The 27,883-nt window shown below is 41.4% G+C and overlaps 1 protein-coding gene across 1 annotated transcript in view; it reads left to right on the top strand.

The window, feature by feature from the left end:
• LOC117826689 (E3 ubiquitin-protein ligase Rnf220-like) overlaps nucleotides 1–27,883 on the top strand; it is a 308,612-nt gene that overhangs the window by 40,373 nt on the left and 240,356 nt on the right. The window contains exon 2 of the mRNA XM_034702943.1: nucleotides 17,426–17,503. The gene's annotated coding sequence lies outside the window, so the exon portion shown is untranslated. The remainder of the gene's footprint in view (nucleotides 1–17,425; nucleotides 17,504–27,883) is intronic.

The raw sequence follows: 27,883 nt of genomic DNA, 5'->3' as shown, positions 1-27,883 counted from the left end.
ACACACACACACACACACACACACACACACACACACACACACACACACGACTGTGCGTGCACCAAAAGTCATTTCAGAGCAAATTGTGTGTTCCTCATGACAGTCACACCAATGAGCATACAACACAACAACAGTAACATCAATGATATCAACAGTATTCACACATTAACAGTGAAAATACACAGACACGTGGAAAGGCAGTAAACACTAGTGACAGAGGAACAACATGAAGTGATGAAGTTGTTTATTTAAATGAGGTTGATGAAATGTTTTAAAGTGCACACACATTTAATTTTTATTTCAGAGTACAACCTTTCACCTCAGATGCACACAACCCTAGACACTCTCTTGGTCAAGTCCCCTCTAAGCTTAACTGCTTCCCTTTAGTCCTGCTGAGGCCTTATCTATTGAATCTCACATAAGCCCGGTTTATATATTTTATAAGCCAAATGTTTAAGTCCTGGCTAACAGAGGACCGAAGCGATGGTTTGGTTGAGTCAGTGCTCAGTTATCAGTCACATTTTCTGAATACCAATATTATTCTCTGCTCTTCTGATGAAGCACATAAAACGGAACCTCCATGCTTACGCATACTAGCAGCAAAACAGGAAGTACCACTTTGAAGCACTTCTACTTGACTGGATTAGAGATGGAGTTTAAAGTTGACTGAACACAGCAGAGGATTAGACATTTTTGAAGTTGGAGCAACAGTCACATTATGCGCTGCACACTTTGTTCTAAAAGGAGGAAATCTTGAGCTTCAACATAGATCAGGTAAAATCTTTGAAAGCATGTTATAGTGAGTACTCAGTAATCAGTGAGGTAAGCTAAGGATCATACTGGTTAACATTAAATCTTAAAAACATGTTAGAAATGTTGTAAAGTAATCTAAACTAACTTATAAGAGCAGTAAGGTAGCATACTAATAAAAACAGCTGCTTCTGAAGCTCAACAGTCACCTCAGAGAGATTCTTCAGGACTGAGTTCATGGCCTTTTTAAACACTTTAGTGTTCTATGTTTTAGTACTTTCAGGTTATGTTTTTAAGTAAGATGTACTGAAAATAAGTTCAAAGGTTAAAAACAAAAGTTTGGAAGGCATAGGTATCTGTTTTATTGTAATGGAGTATTGTAGATGAATAGATCATTAAATGTCTCATGTTCTGATTACATCTCAGACACAGTTTGAAGTTTCAGCTTGTTTTATGAAAGCGGGTACATATGTTTGAGCACATTGCAGCTCCTCTTTCTTTAATGTTTGAAAGTAAACCATGCCTAACAGCATTCATTTTGGCATCTTCCTGTTGATGTCACCTTATTAAAGGCAGTGTGCTCTTCACATTGTTATAAGCGTTTCCAATACAGTACAATTTTATATATGATACTACTCACGAGTTACTCACTACTTGAGTAGTTTTTCATTACTCTTACTGGAGTACTTATTTCTATCAGTACTCTTACTTCTACTCGAGTATCATCATTGTAAAGTAACAGTACTTTTACTTGAGTTCTGTCTCAGTTTACTCTACCCACCACTGAATAACAATAAAATAATGTAGGCTGAATTGGCACAGAAACAGTCCCCACTGTAAACACACCAACCTGTACACGCACACACATCCCTGCCCAGCCCAAACAACATGCTCCAATTAACACCTCCTTAATCGGTGTTCAGCAGACCCCCCCCCCACACCCCCGAGCTCAACCCTCAGAACCCCGTCAACCTTTGGAAACGACAAATCAAAGAGAAGACATCTCTCAATGAGGAAGTAATTGGCCTGACCCCGTGATCTCTGGCGCCTTACACCGTTATCACACCGAATCAAAACCATGCTACTACAGGACACGCCCACACTGCTAACTAGCCCCCCTGGTCACTAAAGACACCACACACATGGGGTGTACAGTACACATGCACCCACTAAACGGTGCGTCATTAGTGGCTGTGCCGCGCTCATCCCTCATTAGACACAAACCAGGGAGAGATGCTCACTTGATGAGGACGTGAAGTGGCTTCCTCTGCTCGCACACACAGAACACACACTCACACGGGCATGTACGGCAAACATTAAAAGGCCGGGTCTTCATCTAGTGAGGACAGAAACTGCAGGGCTAATAAGGCAGTCTCACAAATAGAGAAGAAAGAGGAGGAGAGGGAAGAAGGAAACGATGGAGAGACTTCTGCTCCTCCCTGCTGTTTAGAGGAGTTCTGATTGATGCTGGGACTGAAAGATCGGGACTTTTCTAATTAACCTCCTAGGAAGAAGAAATGTCTCCATACTGTGTGTGTAAAGAAAATGCCATCATTAGGTTGTGTGAATACATAGATCAAGATCACGGATTTTAACGTACAAGGTCCGCTCATCAGAGAGAAACTTTGTTCCTCTGAGGGAGAGATGTTTGATTCTAAACGCAGTGTTTTTAGTTCTTCAAGCTTGAACATTATCCATCCTGACCTGATCATGTATGGTGGCAACATTTGCACCAAATTCAAAGAGAGCTCATTCATGTGATGCTTACATGTTAATTGTTATTGTGCTAGAAGGCATGAAGATGTGAGCAGACTGCTGTAGAAGGCTGGAGAAGCATTGCAGCTCATTACTGCCCCTCTTTCACTGAGCAGTAGAATAATTTCAGGGTGAAACTGCATCACCAACTCATAAACACACATATGCATAAGCAACATAATCACATCCTTTACATACATACACCTTGAAAAAAAGCACACATTCACATGAGATAACACAACATAATGAAGGCTGCAGAGGCTGCTGTAAACGATGGCAAGCCGACGCAGGAGTTAAGTGTTATTCATTCCATATCCACTACACGCCGTATGCTAATGAGGACGTTTTATTTACTGGACTTGGAGAGAAACTCATAAGATTGTCCCAGTGGTTTACATTGTTAACCAGGTGTAAACATGCTATTTGCATTGTTATTGGGGATAAATAAGTTTCCTCTTCACGATGAGGGGACAAGCAGACTTAATTCTATATCAACATGCATTTAAATGGCACCAGTAAAGGGGGGCTTATTTATGGAGTGGAGACTTTTTCCTGCCTTGCATGTATTTACATATTTACACACAAAAGCACACACATGTATGTTAACACAAAAACACACACACACACCAACAGTGAAGTTGTTACATACGCTCAACCTCAGTGTCTTAAAATCACAAACACAGTGATGGACTGTCACAGCAAGAACCAACCTTTGACTCTGACGTCAATCAATAAATGGAAAGCTATTTTATTACATAATTTCGATTGTATTACTTTTACTTAGGACATGATCAGCTATTATAATAAATGTTCCAATCAATAACCTTTCTATTGATTGTAAAGAAACTGAAATTACAAGGGGCGGTAAAGAAATCATGATAAAGGCACACATCAATACACGTACACAAAGATTTTTACCATTTCAAAATCACACTTGATCACATTCGTACAGTCCTCATCTCGCTGCACACACATCTTAGTTTAAAGCATGTACACACACGCACACGCACACACCCTGTTAGTTAATCACTGTGTTAGATAGAGAGCAGATGCAGCCTATGCTAATGTCTCTGTTAATGCCTCGGTGGCTCTCCTTGAGAAATATATTTATCGCTTTATTATGGTCTCGTTTCTATAATTCATAGGAAGCTTGTGGTCTTAGATCACACCCAGATGAATAGAGCTGAGGAGGGAGGAGAGATGTAAGTGTAATTCACTGAGGCCTGCTGCTACACCTCTCTTCTCCCACCTAACACACATTTTCCTTTTTTTTTTTCTATGTAGTTATGGATTATAATATTATGATAGCTGTTGGTTGTGCATGCTCCATTAATGATGTTGCCTCATGGTAGAGAACGACTGTTCCAGCAAGTACAGACCCTCTGGGGGGCAATCAGAGAGAGGTTTTATATCAAATTTTTCAGTATTATCTCGTAGTATTGGTAATGCTATCATAAACATGCCAGTCCACTTAGCATTAGGTAACAACAACACGGAAGAGCAGCATGCAGGCAGCATCAAGGCTCTGTCCTTGTTAGTTGGTGCCTCAGTTTGTTAGGATACGTCTTAGGTAGTGTTGTTTTCTGAGTGTCAACTCTCCAGAAAAGCAGCATGCATCAGCACAATCCAAATGTTTTGACTACTTGTATTTGTTCGACATATTGTATTTGTACAATGGGCATAAAATAATGCAGCAGATGTTTACTGAGTTGTGTTGAGACCCAACACAGATCAAATTAGTTGCATCAAAATGAGAGTAATCCCATCAGAGGATGCAAATGTGACAGGCAAGAAGCAAAATGTGTCATTTGTCTGAGTTAAAAAATGTCATCACATGACTGAGTATTTTTACTTCTAAAAACCTTGTTAACAAGATTAATTCCATCTGTTGTAAGTCAGAGTGCAACCTCTGTGTGGCTATTTACAGTGAAATTGAGACTCACTATTAAAACAGATAGAAGGGTGCTCCTCTGCCAAATCAGAATGCTGATGGTTCACTTCCTTCAGAGAAATCTTCTTCTGTCAGTTTAATAAATTAAGAAATGATTGTTCTTGAATGCTGCCAAAACTGTTGGGGCTTCTAATTTGAACACTTACAAAGGCTCCTACGTTTCAACTTTGTAACTCGAAGATAGTTTCTTCCAATTGGTTTGAAAAGCCTGTAAACTTCGGTATCCATAGCACTGCCAGTGGCCTGGCAGGAGCACATGAGGGGATCACCTGGAAACACCATCTCATTCAAGGGTTTGTATTTATTTTAATTATTTGAAACACTGTAGATTAATACCAAATACATCAAAACTATGAAAGAACATATATGGAATTATTTAATGAACCAAAAAGTGTTAAACAAAGCAGAATATGTTTTATATTTTAGATTCTGTAAAGTAGCCCCCTTTTTCCTTCATGACAGCTTTGCACACTCTTGGTATTCTCTCAGTCTGCTTCATGAAGTGGTCTCCTGGAATGGTTTCTAATGAACATGAGCCTTGACATGAGTTCATTTGTAGAATGACTTGCCTTCTTAATGTGTTTGAGACCATCGGTTGTGTTGTTCAGAGGTAGTGTTAGTACACAATGGATAGCCCCATTTGACTACTGTTGTAATCCAGATTATTTCCTAGTTTTGATGTCTTCAGTATTAACCTACAATGTTGAAAATACTTAAAATAAATAAAACCATTGAATGAGAAGTTGTCCAAACTTTTGACTGGTAGTGTATATCAGGACTATAGATGTCTTCAGTAGAATTCATACCACTATTCTGTAGAAGTGGATCATGTTTTTTCTTGTGTCTTGTGATTGACTATGCAGCAGGATAAGCTGTGTTTATCCTTTAAGTAAAAGTTCAGACGAGATCAAGTATCTCTTTTTTATACCAGAAGACCTTGTATTGTTTTATTAGGGTCTGTAGTGTTTGCCACTGAATCGCAGGAATGGCTCTGTTGAAATGAATGATACGGCTTTGTTTTTATCAGTCTCTAAGATAGCCAAAATCTAAATAGTCAATCTTGTTGGGGAGGTTAATGTCTATAATATAATGTATCGGTGATTCATCTGAAACTTCCAAGGACATTTCTTGTTCTATCAGCATACCTGTTAGGATTCAGAAAAAAGCTCAGGGTTTCATCATGATCACTTTATTTATCCTGTTGAGATCACAGAGCTCAGTATGAAATATCACTGCAGGTTATCACTCTGGACCTAAGTGGTGATCCAAGCAGCAAACATTGGCATTAACACATGTGCATCACTGGTATGCCTGAATGATGTTTTAAGTACATACAAACACATCCAGCATCACTTCCCTTGGCCACAGTCCTACCTCTGGTTTGAGAGTATTTCTGATAGTGCATGAGCTGGAGAGAGAATGAGGTAATATAAAATGAAAAAGAGGGAAGTAAAAAAACAAAAGAGGATCCTTTTCCCCGTTCTCCTGTGGGAGCAACCATTTGCTCTGACATTTGCTTTGCCTACCTGAGTGTTTTCACTAAATCACCACGACTGTTTCAAGCCCAGGGAAGGAGGAAGAGGATTAGACAGAAAAGGAGGGAAAAAAAGAAACAGACAAGACAGGAGTAGACGAATCAAAATGATGGTTGAAGGAAAAGGTAAAGAAATATTAACAGGAGAGGAAATATGGTGCCAAAGTGGAATAGGAGGAAGAAGTCAGGGTTGAAACTGGGAAAGGCTGGATAGGACCACACGAATAAGAGAGATCGACATAAATGAGTGTTGTTTAATAATCACAGAAAAGACTGAAGTGATGATATTATGAGAGAAAAAATGATATAAGGCCTCTTGGTTAAGTTTGTGAAAAATGCTAATACTGCTAACATGGGTTGGCTGTGGCTCAGTGGTAGAGAGGGTTGTCTTTCAATCAGATGGTTTGGGGGTTTGATCGAAGAACCTTAGTCAAGCCACTGAACCCCAAAGCTGTGCCAATGGTGTGTGAATGGGATTAGTTATTACTGATGGGAGCTTCACAAAGCAGCCTCTGCCATCAGTGAATGAACGGGGTGTGAATGTGTGAAAGTGACATTTTATGTAAAAGTCCTTTGAGTGGTCAGTAGATTAGAGAAAGCGCTTTTATAAATACAGTCCATTAAATGTTCAATAGTTGTACTTGTGAAATGAGCTGTAGTACCATTAACTAAATAAGCCACCAGGTTCATCTCCCCACATTTGAGAAGAAGAGGAACGGTTTCAAAATAGAGGCATGAGTGTAGAAAGAAATGAGGCTTAGACTGCCTTCAGTTGTTCTTACTTTGCCTGGCACCGCAATTCACACACAACACACACTCCATCCACTGTGCAAGGAACTTTTAAAGCAAGTGTTTCCTGAGGTTATTGTGCTTGTCACTTGTTCAGGTACACCACAGAGGTGGTGTGTGTACATGTACGCTGAGTGAATGTTGTGACCTGACTCAGGCCTATAGGTCACAGCACATTTACTCACTGACTTGACTTTAATTACACACCTCTCTCATGCAGTCACACCGTACACACACATACTCACACACACACACGAGAAAATCAAACCAGATAGTCGGTGTGTTTCTTTTCATAAATATATACAGTAGATTTAACAATATGTATATACTTTTAATGTGAGCTCATTGTCTCATGCTGCCTGTGACTCACTTCTCAATACACCCTACATACCCCACAGGTGTAGCCTCTAACAGTTAGCATATCTGCTTAGTTAACAGCCTACGTGTGTCAAGGACAGGAAGAGGTTCTGCTAATAACAGAAACATGCAATGAGAATGCATCAAATGTTCAGTCAGTGAAGGTCTGCCTCAAACCTCTAGCCTTCTTTACCCATGATAGCAGCAGCATCCAGTGCCTGTTTAAAGCATAGACTGTATAAAATATGGACGTGGTATCTGTGACATCACCCATCTGTTTCTGAAGCGCTGTTTTGAGGCCAATTGTCGGCGGAGCCATGTTGCTGCTGTCCTGCGATTGTGACGTAAAGAGGCAGGCTTTGAGCCTCCTAGCCAACAGCTCAATGCTCCTGCCTGTCAATCAAGTCAGCTGTGCCTCTCATTGGAAGACTTGTAAACTAAATATCTTAAAAATTGCTGCATTATGAAAAAAATCACCCCCTGTACAGTGTGTGCAGATCGAGAAATTAGCTATCCAGACTACACTCGTCTTCTGTACCAGGCTGTAAACATCTTTCTTTCTGCTGTAAAGATCATCGTTTTTGAATTGGTGTGTATGTGGTTTCTGGTACTTCCGGAGCCAGCCTCAAGTGGATCCTCAATGAACTGCAGGTTTTAGCACTTCCGCATTGGACTCATATTTTTAGACCGGAGGTTGCTGCTTTGTTTGAAGTCATATGACACTCAGACTCTGTGCAGAGCGGTCAGTTCAAGTTGTAATAATGTGATTTCAGACAGACTTTAATAAGAGATTGATCAAAGAAGCTGTCAGGTTTTCATGTCCCCTTGAGAACCAAAAGAATGGCAGCATTTTGTGTTCACAGCATTTTGCATTTGCACATCCTGTGATGTGATTATTGCACCAGCACACATCCCAGTTGCAGTCATTGAATGATATATTGTGAAGCCCTATATGTCCAGTCTTTGGTTTCAAACAATGGTATAGATTAGTCAGAATAGCATGTATACTAGGGAATATTCAAATATTCTTTCACTTAGTTAAAATCAAAGAGTTACTGCAAATATTTTCTCATTTTAAAAGAACAATTTTTCATCATTTTTACCAGTGCCTGGTTGTAATACGGTATTCCCGCCAGACGGTGGCTATAGAGCGTCTTAAAGCTGTTTGCTAACCGCATTAAGTAACAGAAGAAGAATGCTAACTACATTAAACAGCAAAAGAAGAAAACACGAGCGACAGTCGCGACAAGATTATTTGAATGATCGTTGAATAGATGCCAATGATTATCGAATAGTATTTGGGCCTGAATGCCCATCCCTAATGTACACATGTAATAATACACTGAAACAAACACCTCCCTACACTCACCTCCAGGATTACATATCATCAAACTGAGGTCCATGGTTATATGTGGATCTATAGAGATGTCCTTTGCATAGGATTTACCTTGAACTCCTGAAGTTGTAAAGGGTCTTGAAGTTGATTAAGACTGAGGGGAGCACTCCAGTACCTGCCTGCCCCTTAATGAGCTCTTTATCCTGGGTATGACGAGTCCCAAGGACCCCCTCTCTAACTATCCAGGGATAGACTACACTAAAGTAGCATGCTGTAGCCAGGCAGGCCAGCTGACAGAGAGAGACAAATGCAGAGCAGAGAAGTAAAGTGCCTCTTCACACTGCCAGTTAATAGTACCAGAGTGGGGAGCAGGACAGAGGGGAACCTCTTGGCTGCCTGACCCAATGAAGAGCTCTCAATCCTGGGCTCGATGAGTGCCGGGGCCCCCTCTCTCTCCTAGACCTCCAGCCCTGCAGCCCCGCTGGGTCAGAGCTTACCCCACAACCCTACTCTGGAGGCTCGGTAATAGGGCCTGGATGAACTCTTCAAGGGGATTAAAAGCCTCTTCTGTCCCCCGGGCTCCGGCTTTTTAAACTGGCTGAATTTTCTCTGCATCTCCATCCAACTTTGGGACTTCAGTTTTGAATACGTGAGCCAATGGAAGTGTCATTCTCAGTTCAGGTAAACACTGAATTGAACAGAATATTTCTTCACGAGACTTCACAATTCAGGAGCCTAAAAGCCGATGAACACGAAGTAGTTCACAATGATTTTGTAGTTTTGAAGCTCCAGTTGGAACAAAGACACAGTGAGGTGGGTGTGAGAGCTGCGTGAGTGTGGACGAGTGGAGAGGCAGAGTGGCAGTTGAGTGGAGAGATGGAGTGTTAAACTGGAGTCGGGGTGGAGGAGAAGAGATGCAGAGATCAACACGGGTCGGTAGAGGTTAGATTGGGAGGTGGGAGGAGAAGAGACAAATCACAATACTGAAGTCCTGTTCTAATCTACTCTGTGCAGCATGCTGCTGCTGTTTCATCATGAAACAAGAACTTTAAAACATGCTCCATCATTGAACACGCTCTTTAACTCTTGGACTAAATCAGTCTCTGCATTAAGCCTTTTAAGTATTTCTACAGTCATGTTTTTAGATACTGTATAACCTCAGTTTCAAAAAGTTTGGGACGCTGTTAATCAAAATAATGCTTTGAAAATCACTTAAACTCTATTTAATTGAAAATAGTGCAAAGACAGCATATCAAATGTTGAAAATGTACATTAATATATGCTTATTTTAAGTTTGATACCAGCAACACATGCCAAATTCGACCAGATCAGTGTCTGGTCCGTCTCCGATCCATCACGGCACTGGAGTTTATAGGTTTCTATTCTAGTCAATGTGTTAACTTCCACTGGATCCTTTCCGTTGCGTTCCGACTGCGCCTCTGATTCCGCAGGTCTGAGCCTTCTGGATCAGATACACAAGACTTCTATTTTTCCCGGATGCCTGAGAATGACGCATCAATCTGCACAGAGCAGATGGAGCGCGACAGGAAGTCAGGCAGCATAACAAAATGAAAACATCCGGTTAATTTTCAGAATAAAAAACTCTGTGTTCTCGCCAGATCATATTACACTTAACTACAACAACAAACCGTCATGATAGGCGGAGGCAGGCCTGGAGTCAACATGTCAGAGGTTTTTCAAAGGATGATAAAGACAACATGGATAAACCTTGGTCACATGACTCCAGCTGTCCGGCGGTACTGCTCCGTGCTGCATTCTGAAATGACAGCCGGTGTGTGTTTACGGATGAGAGAGCATGGAGCAGGACCGTAGGGGATCTAAGACGGATCAGACACGGATCTGGGGGAAGTCCTTTGTGAGTCTTTCACAAGTAAAGATGGGAAGAGGTTTCACCACTCTGAGAGGGACTACATGAGAAAATAGTTCAACAATTTTAACATGAAACTGCGGTTGTGTTGTCCTTAGGCTGTCCAGTTTAACGTGTGATATCACAGAGTTAGTATGGGTCTCTATTGAATCCTATAGATGTGTTTCATGTATCTTTCCTCCAAGCATGTCAACACTCTATTGAAACCTTGAACATAGTCTACTGATCAATTATTGAGTCTTAACAGGGATCCAAAGAAGTGCCGACTGAGTGTCGTTACTAACTTCACTGATTGCAGTAGTGGGTGTTTCTTTATAAATATGTGTTGGGCTGCTTTTGAGTATTTCTCAAATTTGTTTTTATTCTACTGCTTTTCTTACAATTAATGCACTTAATTTTATTTAAATCGCAGTTTTTAGGGAGGTTTTTGTTGGGCTGTGTGAGTACTGGAAATGACTCCTTCCTGAGCTTCTGATTGTATATGTCTAAAGGGACTGAAGCAGTCATATATATGTATATATATATATATATATCTATATATATATATATATATATATATATATATATATCTATATATCTATATATATATATATATATATATATATATATATATATATATATATATATATATATATATATATATATCTATGTATATATATATATATATATATATATTTTTTTTTTTTTTTTTTTTTTTCAGGAATAAGGTTAAAATTTAGGCTGGTTTGTACATTTTAAATTTGTGTGTAATCAAAGATGTTTGGTGAAGTCCTGAAAGACTAACACTTTCACTAATGATTTATAATGAAGATGAATTAAGGCCTCAGAATCAGGTGGGGGATTAATGACAAATAAATAAAATAATAATAATATTGGCCATAGCTAATTGCTATTTTTAAGACAACCAGTATCAACACTCAATTTCTGAATTTGTGTATCTGTATATGTAAAAAAAAAGTGCAGCATAACCCAGACATAACATAAACAGTCTGAATGTGTGAAACAGTCCATGTTCTCCTCTGTCCTCACTGTAACACTGTCTCCCCGCTGCTTGTTTCACTGTGATGGCGTGTCAGTGGGGGGTTGAACTCCAGCACTCTCACTCTGCGTGGCAATTAGTCGTTGTGTGGCACGATGGGGATTGCTTTAGTCACTCTGGGAGATAATTTAGTTTATTCCATGTAAATATGTCCAGCACAAAAAACAGGATGTTTTTCATTCAACTTTCCTTCTCCGGATTCTTTTTTTTTTAACAGTTAAACATCCTCACTTCTCTCTGTTTGTCTCCCTCCTCTCTGTCACTTTCTCCATCTCTGACTGTCACCACAACATGGACAAGCTTCTGTCTTCACCCACCTTTCCTCACTTCTCCTTCATCTCTCCTTACCCTTCCATCTCGCTCGTCCACATTTTTCCAATCTCGCACAACACCTCCACTCCACCATACAAATCTCCCTTCTTTCTCTTTCTCCCACTCTCTTCGAGTCAGGTGACACCAGCCAGACCACTAATTAGAATTCTGTCACTAAGTAAATGCATTGTGACCGCTGGCTGACAGCTCCATGTGTGTGCGTGCGTGTCCACGTGTGTGTGAGTGTGTGACAGTTTGGGCAGCTTGTTGGCGGTGACGATGGCAGCCGCCTGGCATTTTTAACGTGGCAAGGTGCTGCTCTCGCCACTGACCTGACAGTCATTTAAATTACGCAGAGGATGGCTGCTGTGTGTGTGTGTATGTGTGTGTGTGTGTGTGTGTGTGTGTGTGTGTGTGTGTGTGTGTGTGTGTGTGTGTGTGTGTGTGTGTGAGGAGAATGAGAGGGAGATTGAGGAAGGACCATTAGTAGCTGTGGGATAATTCAGTGACTGGCTCGCAGGCTGACTGATTGTGGAGCTGACTGACTCACTGACTCATTGTAGGAAAACAGACAGATAGGTGAGGCTTGTTTACCATGTCAGCTCACCTATATAACACAACTCTCTCTCATTTACACACACACTCACACAAAATCTTAGAGGAGTAAAATAAATAATGTGACAAAAGCCAGGGATGTGAGTGAAGGAAATAAAATGGAGGAAAATAAATGTGGAGGAGCTGCAAAACAAAAACGTCTCTTATAGCGTGCCAATCAACCTTTGCAGTCTGATAAAGAGATTGACGGGTAAATGCTGTTTAGATTTATCTGCCTTATCCCTTCTGTCCTCACTGTCAAAAGTTTTTCAATCACACTTTCTTTTCCTTCTTTATTCCAAAAAGATCACCATCCACACTGCAACACAAAACAAAAATACACAATGACTGATAAATCCTCTCTGTGCCGCAGCGGAACAGCTTTCTGTGATTTTCACATCCATGTTTGCGGAGAGGAAATGTAAAATCTGAATTGTAGGATTCAGAAGTGAAGATCGTCCAAGAAAAAAAGTAAAGCTTTGCAAACTTTAGTTTTCGTATCATCCACATCAATATCCTTTGCTGATGTGCTCACATTGGACAGCATTATGAAGAGCTCTTTAAATCTGATTGAGCACAGAGGTAAAGGGAAGAAGATGCGTTTAAAATTTATGGAAGTCTGAAAATATATGATTCACAATAAAACAGTCCTCTGTTGGGGTTTTACAGTTCCTTTCTCTGCTCATGTGAGAGCCACAAATCTGTACTGACTGATTAACACGCCACCAACAATAATTACAACAAAGAAGATTATTATATCTTTAACTTATAAAAGAATTAAAGAATTAAATTGACAGATTGTTGCAGACGATGTGATTTCTTTTGACTGCACAAGTTCTTTCTTTATGTGTAAATACAGTTCTTAATGTAAACACGTTTTCAAACCACAATATTTGCTCTGAAGTGGAATTTGTTTTTAGCTCCTCTCATTTGCAGATAAGCAAAAACACCATAGCACTTTAAATCTTTGTGTAAATTCACAATAGTATCTCTGTGTGAGTTTTCTGACTTTAGAACTGAGAGAGCTGTGATTCATTCAATTAGCTTTTTGGGATGTTTGCACCCATTAAGGAAGATACCCCTGGTTCTGTTTCCACAAACAGACAGTGAACAAACAGAACCAGGACACAGACCTGTGGCAGGGATGTTGGTAGCTTTTCTATGTAGTAAGTCTCCAGGGCACAGGGGCAGTGAATCAAGTAGGTCCCTGTGAAATTGAATTGATCCCTAATAAAATGTTTATTTTATTAAAATATGTGTAATCAACAGATGTATTTGGGTATGTTCACAGTAGATAAAGAATAAAAAAATAGTCTGTACATCATTTTGAGGAAAAATATAACAGTCGCCATCCTAATAAGAAAAAAGTCGTCCTTTAGAGCTGACACTTGTTCTCCAACATTTTAAAACCAAAATACGACATGTTGAACGGGAATAATTTTCACTCTGGTCTCTTTTAAAAGAGACAGAAACTGTCTGTTGTTAATATTTTAGAGTTACGTAGAATAGACTGAAGAAATCTGTGTAAGACTTTCAAAATTTTCATTTTAGGATAAGGAACATGGAAAACATAACGTATTGTTCAGAGTGAGTTTGTGTATGAAGTTTGAAGTGAAGAGGAGAAGATAACCAAACTCTCAGGAGACAGAGGAAGAGGCTGTCAGTTATTGACTGGAGTTGACTTTGTAAATTAAACCCAGTTTCTTTTGTGTAAGATGCAAGACTGAGTTTGTTGTACTCAGTCTACACGTCAGCTGAACACACGTCTACAGTTGTTTCCTCTTTCTTAACACCACAGATGTTCCCATCATGCTCTCTGCTAATAGTGTAGTTCAATTAGCTTAATGAGCATCATGCTGAAGCTGCATTCTGTATGAATGTATTTGTTGTATAAAATACAGTGATTTTTGCATCAGTAGTAATCTCTTTGAACAGATTCTCCATGTAATTACAGAATCTGCTGTTAGAGACGGTCTGACAGAAAGATGGCCCGACCAAAATCAGATTAGCACAGTGTGAGCTTGGCCCAAGGTGGTTTAAAAGTGAAGGGAACACACTAATATAAGGTCACATGTTGTTTAAATTAAGTTTTAATGTGTCAAACTTATTGAATACTGCTTTAATACAAGAATATTTTTTATGATAATTATCATGTCACTAAGTTGGTAATGACCTCTGGGTAAGTCCAACAGTTAAGTCTGTTGTTGTTTTGTGGTTTAGCATGCTTCATGATGTGATAGTGGGACAGCCCGTAACACACACAGTTACACAGAACGCCCCTCAAAGTCTGTGAGTTAGTGCAGGGTCTTGGATTTGGGCATTCAGAGCTTCAGCCCAGCCTGACCAGATTCTCCCCTCCTCTCCTTTTCCCTCTCTCTTCTTCTTATGTGTTTCAAGTGGATACATGAAGCTCAGGGGTGTGCTTAACTTGTTTAGTTCAAGTTGAAACATTTTCACCTCTCAGTGTAGTGTCTTTGTGATCGTGACGGTACGAATCGACGACGCAGTGCAGGCAGAAAATAACGTCTCATTTCAGGAGTTCATTGACAAACATGATTGAACAGAGAAGCAAGAGACACACAGTAAAACCAGCCAATCAAACATAGAAAAATACTACTAACCTGCTTAATATCGGCTTTACTACTCTACTCTACTACTAAATATGGCTCACCCAGCAAGGACTTCTTCAAAAGTTACTCTGTCATTCAGTAATGCTTTTTTTGTTCTTAATTTGATATATACCAGGATGTTTTAATAGCTTGGATTGTGAATGCTGATCAATGCCCAGTCATTTGCTAAAAAGTGTCTATTTGGACATTTGTATTGTTAAATAAAAACATTTGCATGTCTTTGGATCTGTTGGCGCACTGAGCAGACTGACAGAATATCGCCTCTTGAAGGAAAACAGCGCTCTGCGTCACCACCAGCAGACAGCCACAATGACAGCAGCATGGTAAAACACCTCTAATGCACCTCTATGGTTTTTTACTGCTTCTCGTATAGCAGCAAGGACACACACACACACACACGACTGCACAACACACAAACGCAAGCCAGGGCTGGCGACACTTGAGATCCACGTTTCTGTTTTCACCAGGGCAACATGCTTCAGTACAAACTCACGCACACACACACACACACACACACACACACACACACACACACACACACACACACACACACACACACACACACACACACACATGCACACATGCACACAATGTGGATATTTATTATTCACGCTTTTGTTTTGCACACAGACAACACGCTTGCTGGAGAGAAGATGGGAGGGAGGGAGAGGAGATAAATAACAGTGATAAGTCTTGTCTTGTCAGAGGAGAGGAGAAGGGCTGAGTGACATACGATTGGTCTCCCGGTCGTGAAATATGCATGGCTTTTTCAGCAGCCAGAGGAGAGCCGAGGAGTTAATTTAGGCCTCTCGCTATGCTCGGGGTAATTAAAAGAGATGATCGATAGTTTCCCCCCCGTGACTGATAACAACCGCTACACACACACACACACACACACACAAACAAAGGTGCAAGCAAGACACAGACAATTGCACCACGTACACATGCACATAGTGCACAAATGAAGAATACAGGAGCGATAAAGGTGAATACAGAACATAGAAACCATATTTAGATGATGCAAGTAAAATGCATGAGCAGTTTTTAAAGTTTGCTTTTTTTTGCATGTCTTGGAAAAATCGTATTATTTTTTAATTTCTCCAGAGTCACCCTCATCTAATACACTCTCTGTGCCGTGTGTATCCAAAATGACCTAGCTCAAAAGACGGCACATTTGATTTGAACCTATAGGGCGGCAGTAGCTCAGTCCATGGGGACTTGGCGGTTCGAGTCCCAGCATGGACGAAGTTTGGCAAGTGGACTGGTGGCTGTAGAGGTGCTGGTTCACTTGCCTGGGCACTGCCGAGGTGCCCTTGAGCAAGGCACCGAACCCCCAACTGCTTGGGGTGCGCTGGTTGATGGCAGCATCCTCACTCTGACATCTCTCCCTAAGTGCATGTCCACTGCATGTGTGTGCATTGTATGTATATACCAAAAACGGTGCGTGTAGCATGACCGAAAAATAACACGAGTGAAAAAATTGAATTTCCCCCTGGGGATTAATAAACTATGTGCTTCTTCTATAGACTGTATATAAAACGGGTGTCATCTCGCTCAGCTCGAAGTGAGGCCTCCACAAAAACTGCTCCCCCTAGTGGCTGGCTGCAGTATAGGTCAAAAACTCTGTCTCCCCACCATTCATTTGAATGGGGATGCGTTCAAAACTGAAAAGTTTAAAATAATTGAATACCAAGAAAACACTCTGACAGCCCAAGATGTCAAACTGAACCGAACCGAAAAAATGAGGTACATATTGAATCGTGGGCTAACTGTATTTGTGCATCCCCCTAATCACAACCTATCTTTCACATACGTATCATAACTTGTCATTTTGTCTTGGTTTACTAGAAGATTCTGCGTTATCTCACTAAAATACAAAATATATTTGAGTTCATGCCGCTGCTCCAGATGTTGATTTCTGTTCAGTCGTCTCTGACAACAAGGCAGAGAAGAAGAAGAGAGCTCAGTCCTCCAATCTGTTCCATAAACAGGCACTCTGTCATCAATATTGTAGAGGAATCCATACTGCAGGACTAGAAGACTAATTAGAGGCCGCTCTAAATTATTTAACTCCCTCTGATTTTATTGATTTGTCAGTTCTGAGCTGCGACTCAGAGCTGTAAAATTGACTCTGCTGAAAGAGACATGCTCGTCTGCTGGTTTATGGCTGTCAGCACACACACAGGGACGCACAGTGATGTACCAGTATAACAGCTACACACACACGCACACACACAGCAAAAACAGCAGAGCACAGTCATACGTGTGAACAGGAGCACACATGCTAATAAAAAGGCAGGACTGGGTGGATGATATAGTAAAACCATAAAGTTGGAGCAGCTTAATTAACAGTAGTGCAATTAAACACTTCCATGTTTCCAGCACACACACACATGCACACACACACACGTGCACACAAACACACACGCACACACAACCCCAAAAACAGACACACTTGTAAACTAATTGCGCATCTCTCAATTAACACAGATCTCCATGTGGAGTGCAGGGAGCCCCGGGGATCCTGTTAGCCACCTGTTACTAATATCTCAACTGGAGCATGATGGTGTGAGTGCACACAGATGCACTCACACACAAACACACACACACATTCCTCGATACTGGCCTTCAATCAAAAGCACAAACAGCAGCGTACATCGAACAGGCTTTACACGTCTGGCTCGTTACATGTTTGCTAAATTGGTTAAATGCCTAATTGGTTAATTGCAGAGGGATTATGCTCAGATGACTGGGGATCAATTGACCGGGCGTGCACATGAACACATATGATTGACAGACGAGGGAAATGATCTCATAGGTTGTGAAGCAGGTCAGAAGCAGTGATTAGCCAATCAGAGCAGATGTCCATTGATCTTTCGGACGTGGAGGTGAGCTGTAGATTATGACAGTAATCACCAAATCACTGTTCATTTCATTCTGCTCATTGATTGCACAGAAAACAATAATATCTTTGAGATTTGTTTCAGGATTTCACATGGGACCAAACCCACAGACACATTCTGTCTAAAATGTATATGTGATAGGACAACCAACTTTACATGATCTTTTTGTTTAACCTTTATTTATTGAGGAAATAGCTCGTTGAGATGACATCTCGTTTTGAAGAGTGTCCTGTCCAAGACAAGCAGCATTATAAGTGAACTCTGCACTACACAGTTTAATCAGAGGTGACCTCAAGCTTCTTTAGGTGGTGTAACCGAGTCCAACCAAAGGCCCCTGACTCAAGCCCTTTATCGGGCATTGCACCCTGCTGTGGAATAATCTTGATGTAAACAGGGGTCATGATGCAGCCTTTCTGCTCACCCTCTCATTTTAGTCTCTGTGTACACTGAGACAGGGGTTCTCAAACTTTTTGGAGCCAGGGACCCCTTACAGGTGAGAAATTGTCCAAGGACCCCCTCATAATTGTAACACAGATTAAGCACATTAGTGATGTGTCCTGATGTGGCTCTGAGAGTCGATGCTTTATAGTGAATCAGAAGAGCCGGCTCGCATCGAGAGAGAGCCTGCTCCCAGTTTTTTCCTTTCACTGCTTAGCTCTCACAGTGCTCAGCCCCAGCTCTGCTCACAGCAGAACTTTGTTTTGATTGGTCAGCAGGGCGGCCATGCGTCCAATCTCATGTGATATAGGTGATGGAGGGGAGGCTGTGTATAGTGGCTTCATCTGTTCCTTCTGCGAGGGTTAGGGTTCTTCTCAAAGACAGAGCAAATACTCACTGAGGAGAAATCGGATCAGACCATCCAAGCTGAGGCATCTGATTTTTCTCAATGCCAACCTGAGGACATTAATAATGTGTGCTCCAGTTTGGTCCTGGTTCTGTTTGCTTGAGTTTGGTTCTTGTTTCTGTTTGCTTGAATTGGTTCTGGTTCTGGTTCTGTTTACTTGAGTTTGGTTCTGGTTCTGTTTGCTTGAGGTCGGTTCTGGTTCGGTTCTGGTTCGGTTTGCTTGAGTTTGGTTCTGGTTCAGTTCTGGTTCGGTTCTGGTTCTGGTTCTGGTTCGGTTCTGGTTCGGTACTGGTTCGGTTCTGGTTCGGTTCTGGTTCGGTTTGCTTCAGTTAGGTTCTGGTTCGGTTCTGGTTCTGTTTGCTTGAGGTCGGTTCTGGTTCGGTTCTGGTTCGGTTCTGGTTCGGTTCTGGTTCGGTTTGCTTGAGTTTGGTTCTGGTTCAGTTCTGGTTCGGTTCTGGTTCTGGTTCGGTTCTGGTTCGGTACTGGTTCGGTTCTGGTTCGGTTTGCTTGAGTTACGTTCTGGTTCGGTTCGGTTCTGGTTCGGTTCTGGTTCGGTTCTGGTTCGGTTCTGGTTCGGTTTACTTGACTTGGTTCTGTTTGCTTGAGTTTGGTTCTGGTTCTGTTTGCTTGAGTTTAGTTCTGGTTCTGTTTCCTTGAGTTTGGTTCTGGTTCTGTTTGCTTGAGTTTGGTTCTGGTTTGGTTCTGGTTTGGTTCTGGTTTGGTTCTGGTTTGGTTCTGGTTTGGTTCTGGTTCTGTTAACTTGAGATTGGTTCTGTTTCTCTTTGCATGAGTTTGGTTCTGGTTCTATTTGCTTAAGTTTAGTTCTGGTTCTAACCCTAACCCTAACCCTAACCCTAATCAAAACCCTAACGCTAACCCTAACCCTAACCCTAACCCCCTAACCCTAACCCTAACCCTAACCCTAATCCTAACCCTAACCCTAACCCTAACCCTAATCATAATCATAACCCTAACCCTAACCCTAACCCTAACCCTAATCATAACCCTAACCCTAACCCTAATCCTAACCCTAGCCCTAGCCCTAACCCTAACCCTAACCCTAACCCTAACCCTAATCCTAACCCTAACCCTAACCCTAACCCTAATCATAACCCTAACCCTAACCCTAACCCTAATCATAACCCTAACCCTAACCCTAACCCTAGCCCTAACCCTAATCATAACCCTAACCCTAACCCTAATCATAACCCTAACCCTAAACCTAATCCTAACCCTAACCCTGATCATAACCCTAATCCTAACCCTAACCCTAACCCTAATCCTAATCCTAACCCTAACCCTAACCCTAGCCCTAACCCTAACCCTAACCCTAACCCTAGCCCTAGCCCTAACCCTAACCCTAACCCTAACCCTAACCCTAGCCCTAATCCTAATCCTAACCCTAACCCTAACCCTAACCCTAATCCTAACCCTAACCCTAACCCTAACCCTAACCCTAACCCTAATCATAACCCTAACCCTAACCCTAACCCTAGCCTTAACCCTAACCCTAACCCTAACCCTAACCCTAGCCCTAACCCTAACCCTAATCATAACCCTAACCCTAACCCTAACCCTAATCATAACCCTAACCCTAACCCTAATCCTAACCCTAACCCTGATCATAACCCTAATCCTAACCCTAACCTTAATCCTAACCCTAACCCTAGCCCTAACCCTAACCCTAACCCTAACCCTAACCCTAACCCTAGCCCTAGCCCTAACCCTAACCCTAACCCTAACCCTAATCATAACCCTAACCCTAACCCAAATCAGAACCCTAACCCTAACCCTAACTCTAATCCTAACCCTAGCCCTAGCCCTAACCCTAACCCTAACCCTAATCATAACCCTTATCAAAGCCCTAACCCTAACCCTAATCCTAACCCTAACCCTAACCCTAACCCTAACCCTAATCCTAACCCTAGCCCTAGCCCTAGCCCTAACCCTAACCCTAATCATAACCCTTATCAAAGCCCTAACCCTAACCCTAATCCTAACCCTAACCCTAATCATAACCCTAACCCTAATCCTAACCCTAATCATTACCCTAATCCTAACCCTAATCATAACCCTAACCCTAATCATAACCCTAACCCTAATCATAACCCTAATCCTAACCCTCATCCTAACCCTAACCCTAATCATAACCCTAATCATAACTCTAACCCTAACCCTAATCATAACCCTAACCCTAATCCTAACCCTTACCCTAAACCTAACCCTAATCCTAACCCTAATCATAACCCTAACCCTAATCATAACCCTAACCCTAATCATTACCCTAACCCTAACCCATATCATAACCCTAACCCTAATCATAACCCTAATCCTTATCATAACCCTAAACCTAACCCTAATCCTAACCCTAACCCTAATCCTAACCCTAACCCTAATCATAACCCTAACCCTAACCCTAATCATAACCCTAACCCTAATCCTAACCCTAACCCTAATCATAACCCTAACCCTAATCGTAACCCTAACCCTAACCCTAATCATAACCCTAACCCTTATCATAACCCTAACCCTAATCATAACCCTAACCCTTACCCTTATCATAACCCTAACCCTAATCATAACCCTAACCCTAAACCTAACCCTAAACCTAACCCTAATCCTAACCCTAATCATAACCCTAACCCTAACCCTAATCATAACCCTAACCCTAACCCTAATCATAACCCTTACCCTAAACCTAACCCTAATCCTAACCCTAATCATAACCCTAACCCTAATCATTACCCTAACCCTAACCCTAATCATAACCCTAACCCTAATCATAACCCTAACCCTAATCATTACCCTAACCCTAACCCTAATCATAACCCTAACCCTAACCCTAATCATAACCCTAACCCTTATCATAACCCTAACCCTAACCTTAATCATAACCCTAACCCTAACCCTAATCATAACCCTAACCCTAACCCTAATCCTAACCCTAACCATAACCCTAACCCTAATCATAACCCTAACCCTAATCATAACCCTAACCCTTATCGTAACCCTAACCCTAACCCTAATCATAACCCTAACCCTAACCCTAATCATAACCCTAAACCTAACCCTAAACCTAGCCCTAACCCTAACCCTAAACCTAACCCAAACCCTAACCCTAACCCTAATCACAACCCCTGGTCCTGTTTGCTTGAGTTTGGTTCTGGTTCTGTTCTGTGGATATGTTTGCAATTTTTTGTTAATTTGTACAATAAAAAAGTTTGATTAAAACACTAAACAAAAGTAAGAATTGTTTTGTAACAGAATAAATGCACAAAATTGGGCAATTATAAGGCTTCTCATAAAAACACTGTACGTAAAAGGGTTTTCAACGCAAACCATTATTTTTTGCAAAGTTAAGGTAAAACAGAGGGTCATTTCATTCCTTGTGGACTCAACATGACAGCATTTATACTTCGAGCCACCAAATGGTATCATAACAATGGTGTATGCTGTTTTGTAATGAAACAGCACAATTTCATAATTTATTAGAAATGTATTCAAATTATTTCATGGACCCCCACGCTATGGTTGACGGACCCCCAGGGGTCCCAGGACCCCACTTTGAGAACAACTGCACTAAGAGATATTTACCTTTTTTTAAAATAAAACTCCAAACAGCTGTTTTTCAGCAGGATGTTTGGGTAACACGGGTCTTCCACCAGATCCGTGTCCGGTCCGTCTCTGATCCGCTGGGGTCCGGCTCCGAGCTCTCTCATCCGTCAACACTTACTTGTTGTGTTTTCGGGATGCAGCATGGAGCAGGATCGCCGGACAGCTATAGTCATGAGACTGAGGTAAGACAGCACAAGCATTGCTTAAAAGTTAGGTATATTTGTGCATCCCTGCACTGCTTGGATTGCTGTGCATGGGGCAGATAACTAAGTGATATTGGCTTGTTGCAAAAATAGAAATAAACAATAGGCTTTAGATTGCTATAGGTATACCTCTTACTAAGTCTGACACCCACAGATTAAACTGGTTGAACTGTATTTTTTTAAGTTTCCATCTCTACTTCTGTACAGCTGTTTGTTGCCTCTCCTTAATCAAGAGTGTTAAATAGTGTTGGTGCAAACCAGTAATGTGTCACATTTGTCCCTACAGCTGATGTCCTGGGTGTTTGTGGGCGTAGGAGCTCAGAAAGGTTTAGGTTCTCAGGTCTGTAGTTCAAAGATCAAAACAAATCTAATAGCTGTGTCTGCCATTCACTGCAGGCTCCAGCTGTGGTCTGATGTATGTATGACTGCCAGGTGCAGGTATACTCTAGAAAGAGAGATTTAAACATTATTATTGGGCTGAATGTGGATTTACCTCAGAATCCAACATTGGATTGATGTCTAGTAATGAAAATTAGATATGATCATGAATGTGATTTGTGGCTGTTGGGAAGCTTTATTAAGTCAGTAATAATAAACTCTTATGAAATTGTCATCTCTTCTTGGTCTTAGAGACTAAAACTGTCCAGTTCACAACATTACACTGAGTGTTAGTCCGTAGTATTGTTGGATCCAGTGATGTTTGGAGCAAGACAATTACTAGAAGTCCCAACTTTAAGAAGTGCACTGCGAGTATAGAAAACACGAGACATAACAATGGAGATACAACCAAACAATGGACAAGTAGGACAATGATAGCTGATAAACAATGGACACATAACTGAAGCGTCTTTTCCAACACAGAGACTTAATTTTGTCCCTGCTTTGTGTCATTTGTGTAACTATTTTCTGTTGTGTTGTGTATGGGTGCCTGTCATTGTGTTTTTTTCAAACTGGTAAATGTTCTTAATTTGCTTGTGTTTAATTATTTGTACATTTTTAGCTTATACAGAGCTTTCTGAGCAACTCCAAGCTGTTATCAGATCTGAAGAGACAAAACCAGCTGTGGCAGTTACAGTTGTTAGAATTTCATGTAGAGGACGCCTTTGTCCAAAGAGACTCTGTTAGTACAGCAGGGCATAATTCAACTGAGTCCTCCAATTAGGGGCAAAATAATAAGTCGAAGTAAACAAAAACTGATGATAAAACTAGTTGCCAACATCTACTGTATAAATAATGGGTGTAGTATCTGTGACGTCACCCATCTGTTTCTGAAGCCCTGTTTTGAAGCCAATCGTCGACGGGAGCCATATTGGAAATGCTGAAGTCAACCTAACTGCTGTTGAGCTAGTGTGAGATAAAGGGGCGGGGTTTGAGCCTCCTAGCAAACAGCTGCAGTGTACCCGCCTGTCAATCAAGTCAGCTGTGCCTCTCATAATGGAAAACTCATAATCTTAAGAGAGGTGTGCACTCAAAACAGAGTCTGGGAAGTTAAAGGTAAACTAAATATAGCAAAACAGCTGCAGCAGATGCAACACCATCTCACCACTGAAACTTCTAAAGGCCAGAAACATTCCTCTCCAAACACTGCAAAATAATAGAGCTGCCTGCAAAATGTGTGAAGTGGATCTTGCCTATCATGTGACTGTGTCGATAGTGTGCCAGCATTTGAAGAGAAGGCATGCTGGGTATCTCTGAACTTGTCTTAACGTCAACTTTAACATTTAGCTTAACAGCCCTTTACTTCAAAATCTTAACCCTGTAACTCTCTATCTTTTTTTATCTTCTCGTCTCTTTTTCTCTCTTCTCTTCTATCACTAAACAGTGGAGCAGACCAACCATGACTCTGTACAGTCATGGCCAAAAGTTTTGAGAATGACAGAAATATTACATTTTCCCAAAGTCTGCTGCTTCAGGGTTTTTAGGTGTTTTTGTCAGATGTTTCTATGGTATAATGAAATACAATTAGAAGCATTTCATAAGTATCAAAAGCTTTTATTGAGAATTACACAGAATTCATGCAATAAGTCAATATTTGCAGTGTTGACCCTTCTTTTTCAAGACCTCTGCAATTCTCCCTGGCATGCTGTCAATCAACTTCTGGACCAAATCCTGACTGATGGCAGTCCATTCTTGCATAATCAATGCTTGGAGTTTGTCAGAATTTGTGGGTTTTTGATTGTCCACCCGCCTCTTGAGGATTGACCACAAGTTCTCAATGGGATTAAGATCTGGGGAGTTTCCTGGCCAAGGGCCCAAAATCTTAATGTTTTGTTCCCCGAGCCATTTTGTTATGACTTTTGCTTTATGGCAAGGTGCTCCATCATGCTGCAAAAGGCATTCTTCATCACCAAACTGCCCTTGGATGGTTGGGAGAAGTTGCTCTCGGAGGACGTTCTGGTACCATTCTTTATTCATGGCTGTGTTTTTAGGCAAGATTGTGAGAGAGCCCACTCCCTTGACCGAAAAGCAACCCCACACATGAATGGTCTCAGGATGCTTCACTGTTGGCAAGAGACAGGACTGATGGTAGCGCTCACCTCGTCTTCTCCGAACAAGCCTTCCTCCAGATGCCCCAAACAATGGGAAAGGGGATTCATCAGAGAAAATGACTTTACCCCAGTCCTCAGCAGTCCAGTCCCTGTACCTTCTGCAGAATATCAGTCTGTCCCTGATGTTTTTACTGGAGAGAAGTGGCTTCTTTGCTGCCCTCCTTGACACCAGGCCGTCCTCCAAAAGTCTTCGCCTCACTGTGCGTGCAGATGCACTCACACCTGCCTGCTGCCATTCCTGAGCAAGCTCTGCACTGGTGGTGGCCCGATCCCGCAGCTGTAACACCTTCAGGAGACGGTCCTGGCGCTTGCTGGACTTTCTTGGGCGCCCTGGAGCCTGTTTGGCAACAATTGAACCTCTCTTCTTGAAGTTCTTGATAATTCGATAGAGGGTTGACTGAGGTGCAATCTTACTCGCTGCTATAAACTTCCCTGTTAGGCCCTTTTTGTGCAATGCAATGATGGCTGCACGTGTTTCCTTGCAGGTAACCGTGGCTAACAGATGAGGAACAATGGTGTCATGCACCATCTTCCTTTTAAAGTGTCCAGTCACTCAATCATGACAGATTGATCGCCAGCCTTGTCCTCATCAACACCCACACCTGTGTTAATGTGTGTGACACCTGTGTGTCATTTAAACGATGTTAGCTGGTCCTTTTGTGGCAGGGCTGAAATGCAGTGGAAATGTGTTTTTGGTGATAAAGTTCATTTTCAAGGCAAAGAGGGACTTTGCAATTAATTGCAGTTGAGCTGATCACTCCTCATAACATTCTGGAGTATATGCAAATTGCCATTATAAAAACTGAAACAGCAGACTTTGTGAAAATTAATAGTTGTGTCATTCTCAAAACTTTTGGCCATGACTGTAGTAACCACATAACACATTGCATGACACATTGTTTCACTAACCGATGACGACTCTGCTGTTAAAATAGTTGTTAGTTCTCCCCTTACCTTTAGTACATAATATCATGACTTATTTGTTTGACAGTGATTTGCCTGTAGTCTGAGCTCTTACCTGCTAACATGCCATGAAGCAGGTATGAATATCTCCAATAACAGAGGAGCATGGCCTCTGACAAATGGAGGGAGCAGCACAGCAGCAGCAGATGTTTCAGATGTAGGAGGATTTCAGTCAATCCATCACTCTGCAATCATTCATCAAACTCCCTCACTCCCCCTGTTTACTCGTCCCCTCTCTCTGTGTCCCCCGCTCTCTCTCTTCATTCATCAAACTCTGCAAACCAAAAGAAAACCAGCGGACCCTGAGGTACACCTGGCGTGCAGCCATCACACACACACACACACACACCTCACTCACACACACAAACACACAAAAACACAACAAAAGAATTTCATTTCTAACCCCTGTGTCAATCAGCCGCAAAGAGATGTGACTATTTTTCATGTCGCCGAAACTGTGGCCGCTCTGCAGATGCTTTGGTGTGTGTGTGTGTTAGTGTGTGTGTGTTAGTGTGTGTGTGTCAGGGCTGACTGGACACAGATTAGAGGTGGCGTTACAGGCCGCTCCCTCATTGAGCAACAGCCAGAGTGTGACTGCTGTCCCTCTCTATTACTCTCTCTCTCTCTCTCTCTCTCTCTCTCTCTCTCTCTCTCTCTCTCTCTCTCTCTCTCTCTCTCTCTCTCTCTCTCTCTCCCCCTCCTTTTACCTCTGATACAACCCTTTCTCTCTTTATTTCTTGCTTTCTGTCTTACTTTCTCTCATGTTTTTTCATTCCATTCATCCCTCCATCCCTCCATCTCTCCCTCTTCCTCTATTTCTCAGTCTGTCGAAGCCACAACGCTCACCTCAACAAGAAAAAAGAGGCCTAAGTTTTGGCTGCAGGTGTGGGATGTTACACTTTGTGATATCACTGCTGAAGTGTGTGTAGAGCAAAAAAACAACAGAAGCTTCACATGAACTCATAAAGAGCTGTTTTTTCCCGTCAGTTTGCCATTTACACACATGCTGTGTGGTGTTTCTCTCCACTGCCAACTCAGTGGCGGGACGACTTCACTCATCCATTCCCTCTCCATACCTTTAACATAGATGAGGTATGATACGGGATGGGAATTGTTAATTTTCTCACTAAACCCTACATTTTCTTTTCCTCTCATTATTTGTGTCCATCATGACGTTTCATTTATCTTATTTGTATTACTCCCCTGACTTTGAACATATAATTTAATCTCTTGTCACCATGTTTAGTTAGCTAACTAGCTATTATACTTCAGATTTCAACATGAATTTTACCCTCCTGTTCTGTTCGTTTCTCAGTAACAGCAATAATGTTCCTGGGTCAACTTAACCCGGGGAATATTCAATGATCAAAAAGTGTCAGAACCTAAAAGAATTCCAATAAACATTTTCTTAATCTCATTATTAACTCCATTACTAAACATTTAAATCAATATCTAGTGCATTGGTGTTCTTTAATTATCACAGATCATGGTTCAATGAGGATAACTCACTCTTTTTTTATGAAAATTCATGTTAAAACATTTTGAATGTACATTTGAAAGACCTAAATATAAACACAATACGTAAAATGAACCCTTCTCATTTCATATGTTGATTACACTAATTAAGCCAAGCAGAAGAAGTTTCATACTGAAAAAATACTTTTAACAATTTTTTTTAAATTTTGAACTTTGAAATGGGTCAATTTGACCCACAATATAACAGCAGGGTTAAACAATGGATCACTGTTTCAAACTAATACAGCCTGCTACAAAGTTTGGGTGTGATTACCACGGCTGCTTTGAGTGGAGGAGGAGGATGACTGTCCCACAGCAGCAGAGCAGAGCTGTTTTTACACCCAGTTTTAGTTGTT

This window comes from Notolabrus celidotus, chromosome 15, assembly GCF_009762535.1.
Source record: "Notolabrus celidotus isolate fNotCel1 chromosome 15, fNotCel1.pri, whole genome shotgun sequence".
Taxonomy (NCBI): Eukaryota; Metazoa; Chordata; class Actinopteri; order Labriformes; family Labridae; genus Notolabrus; species Notolabrus celidotus.
The sequence above is the reverse complement of the archived record's forward strand: the minus strand, read 5'-3'. Positions and strand labels throughout refer to the sequence as shown.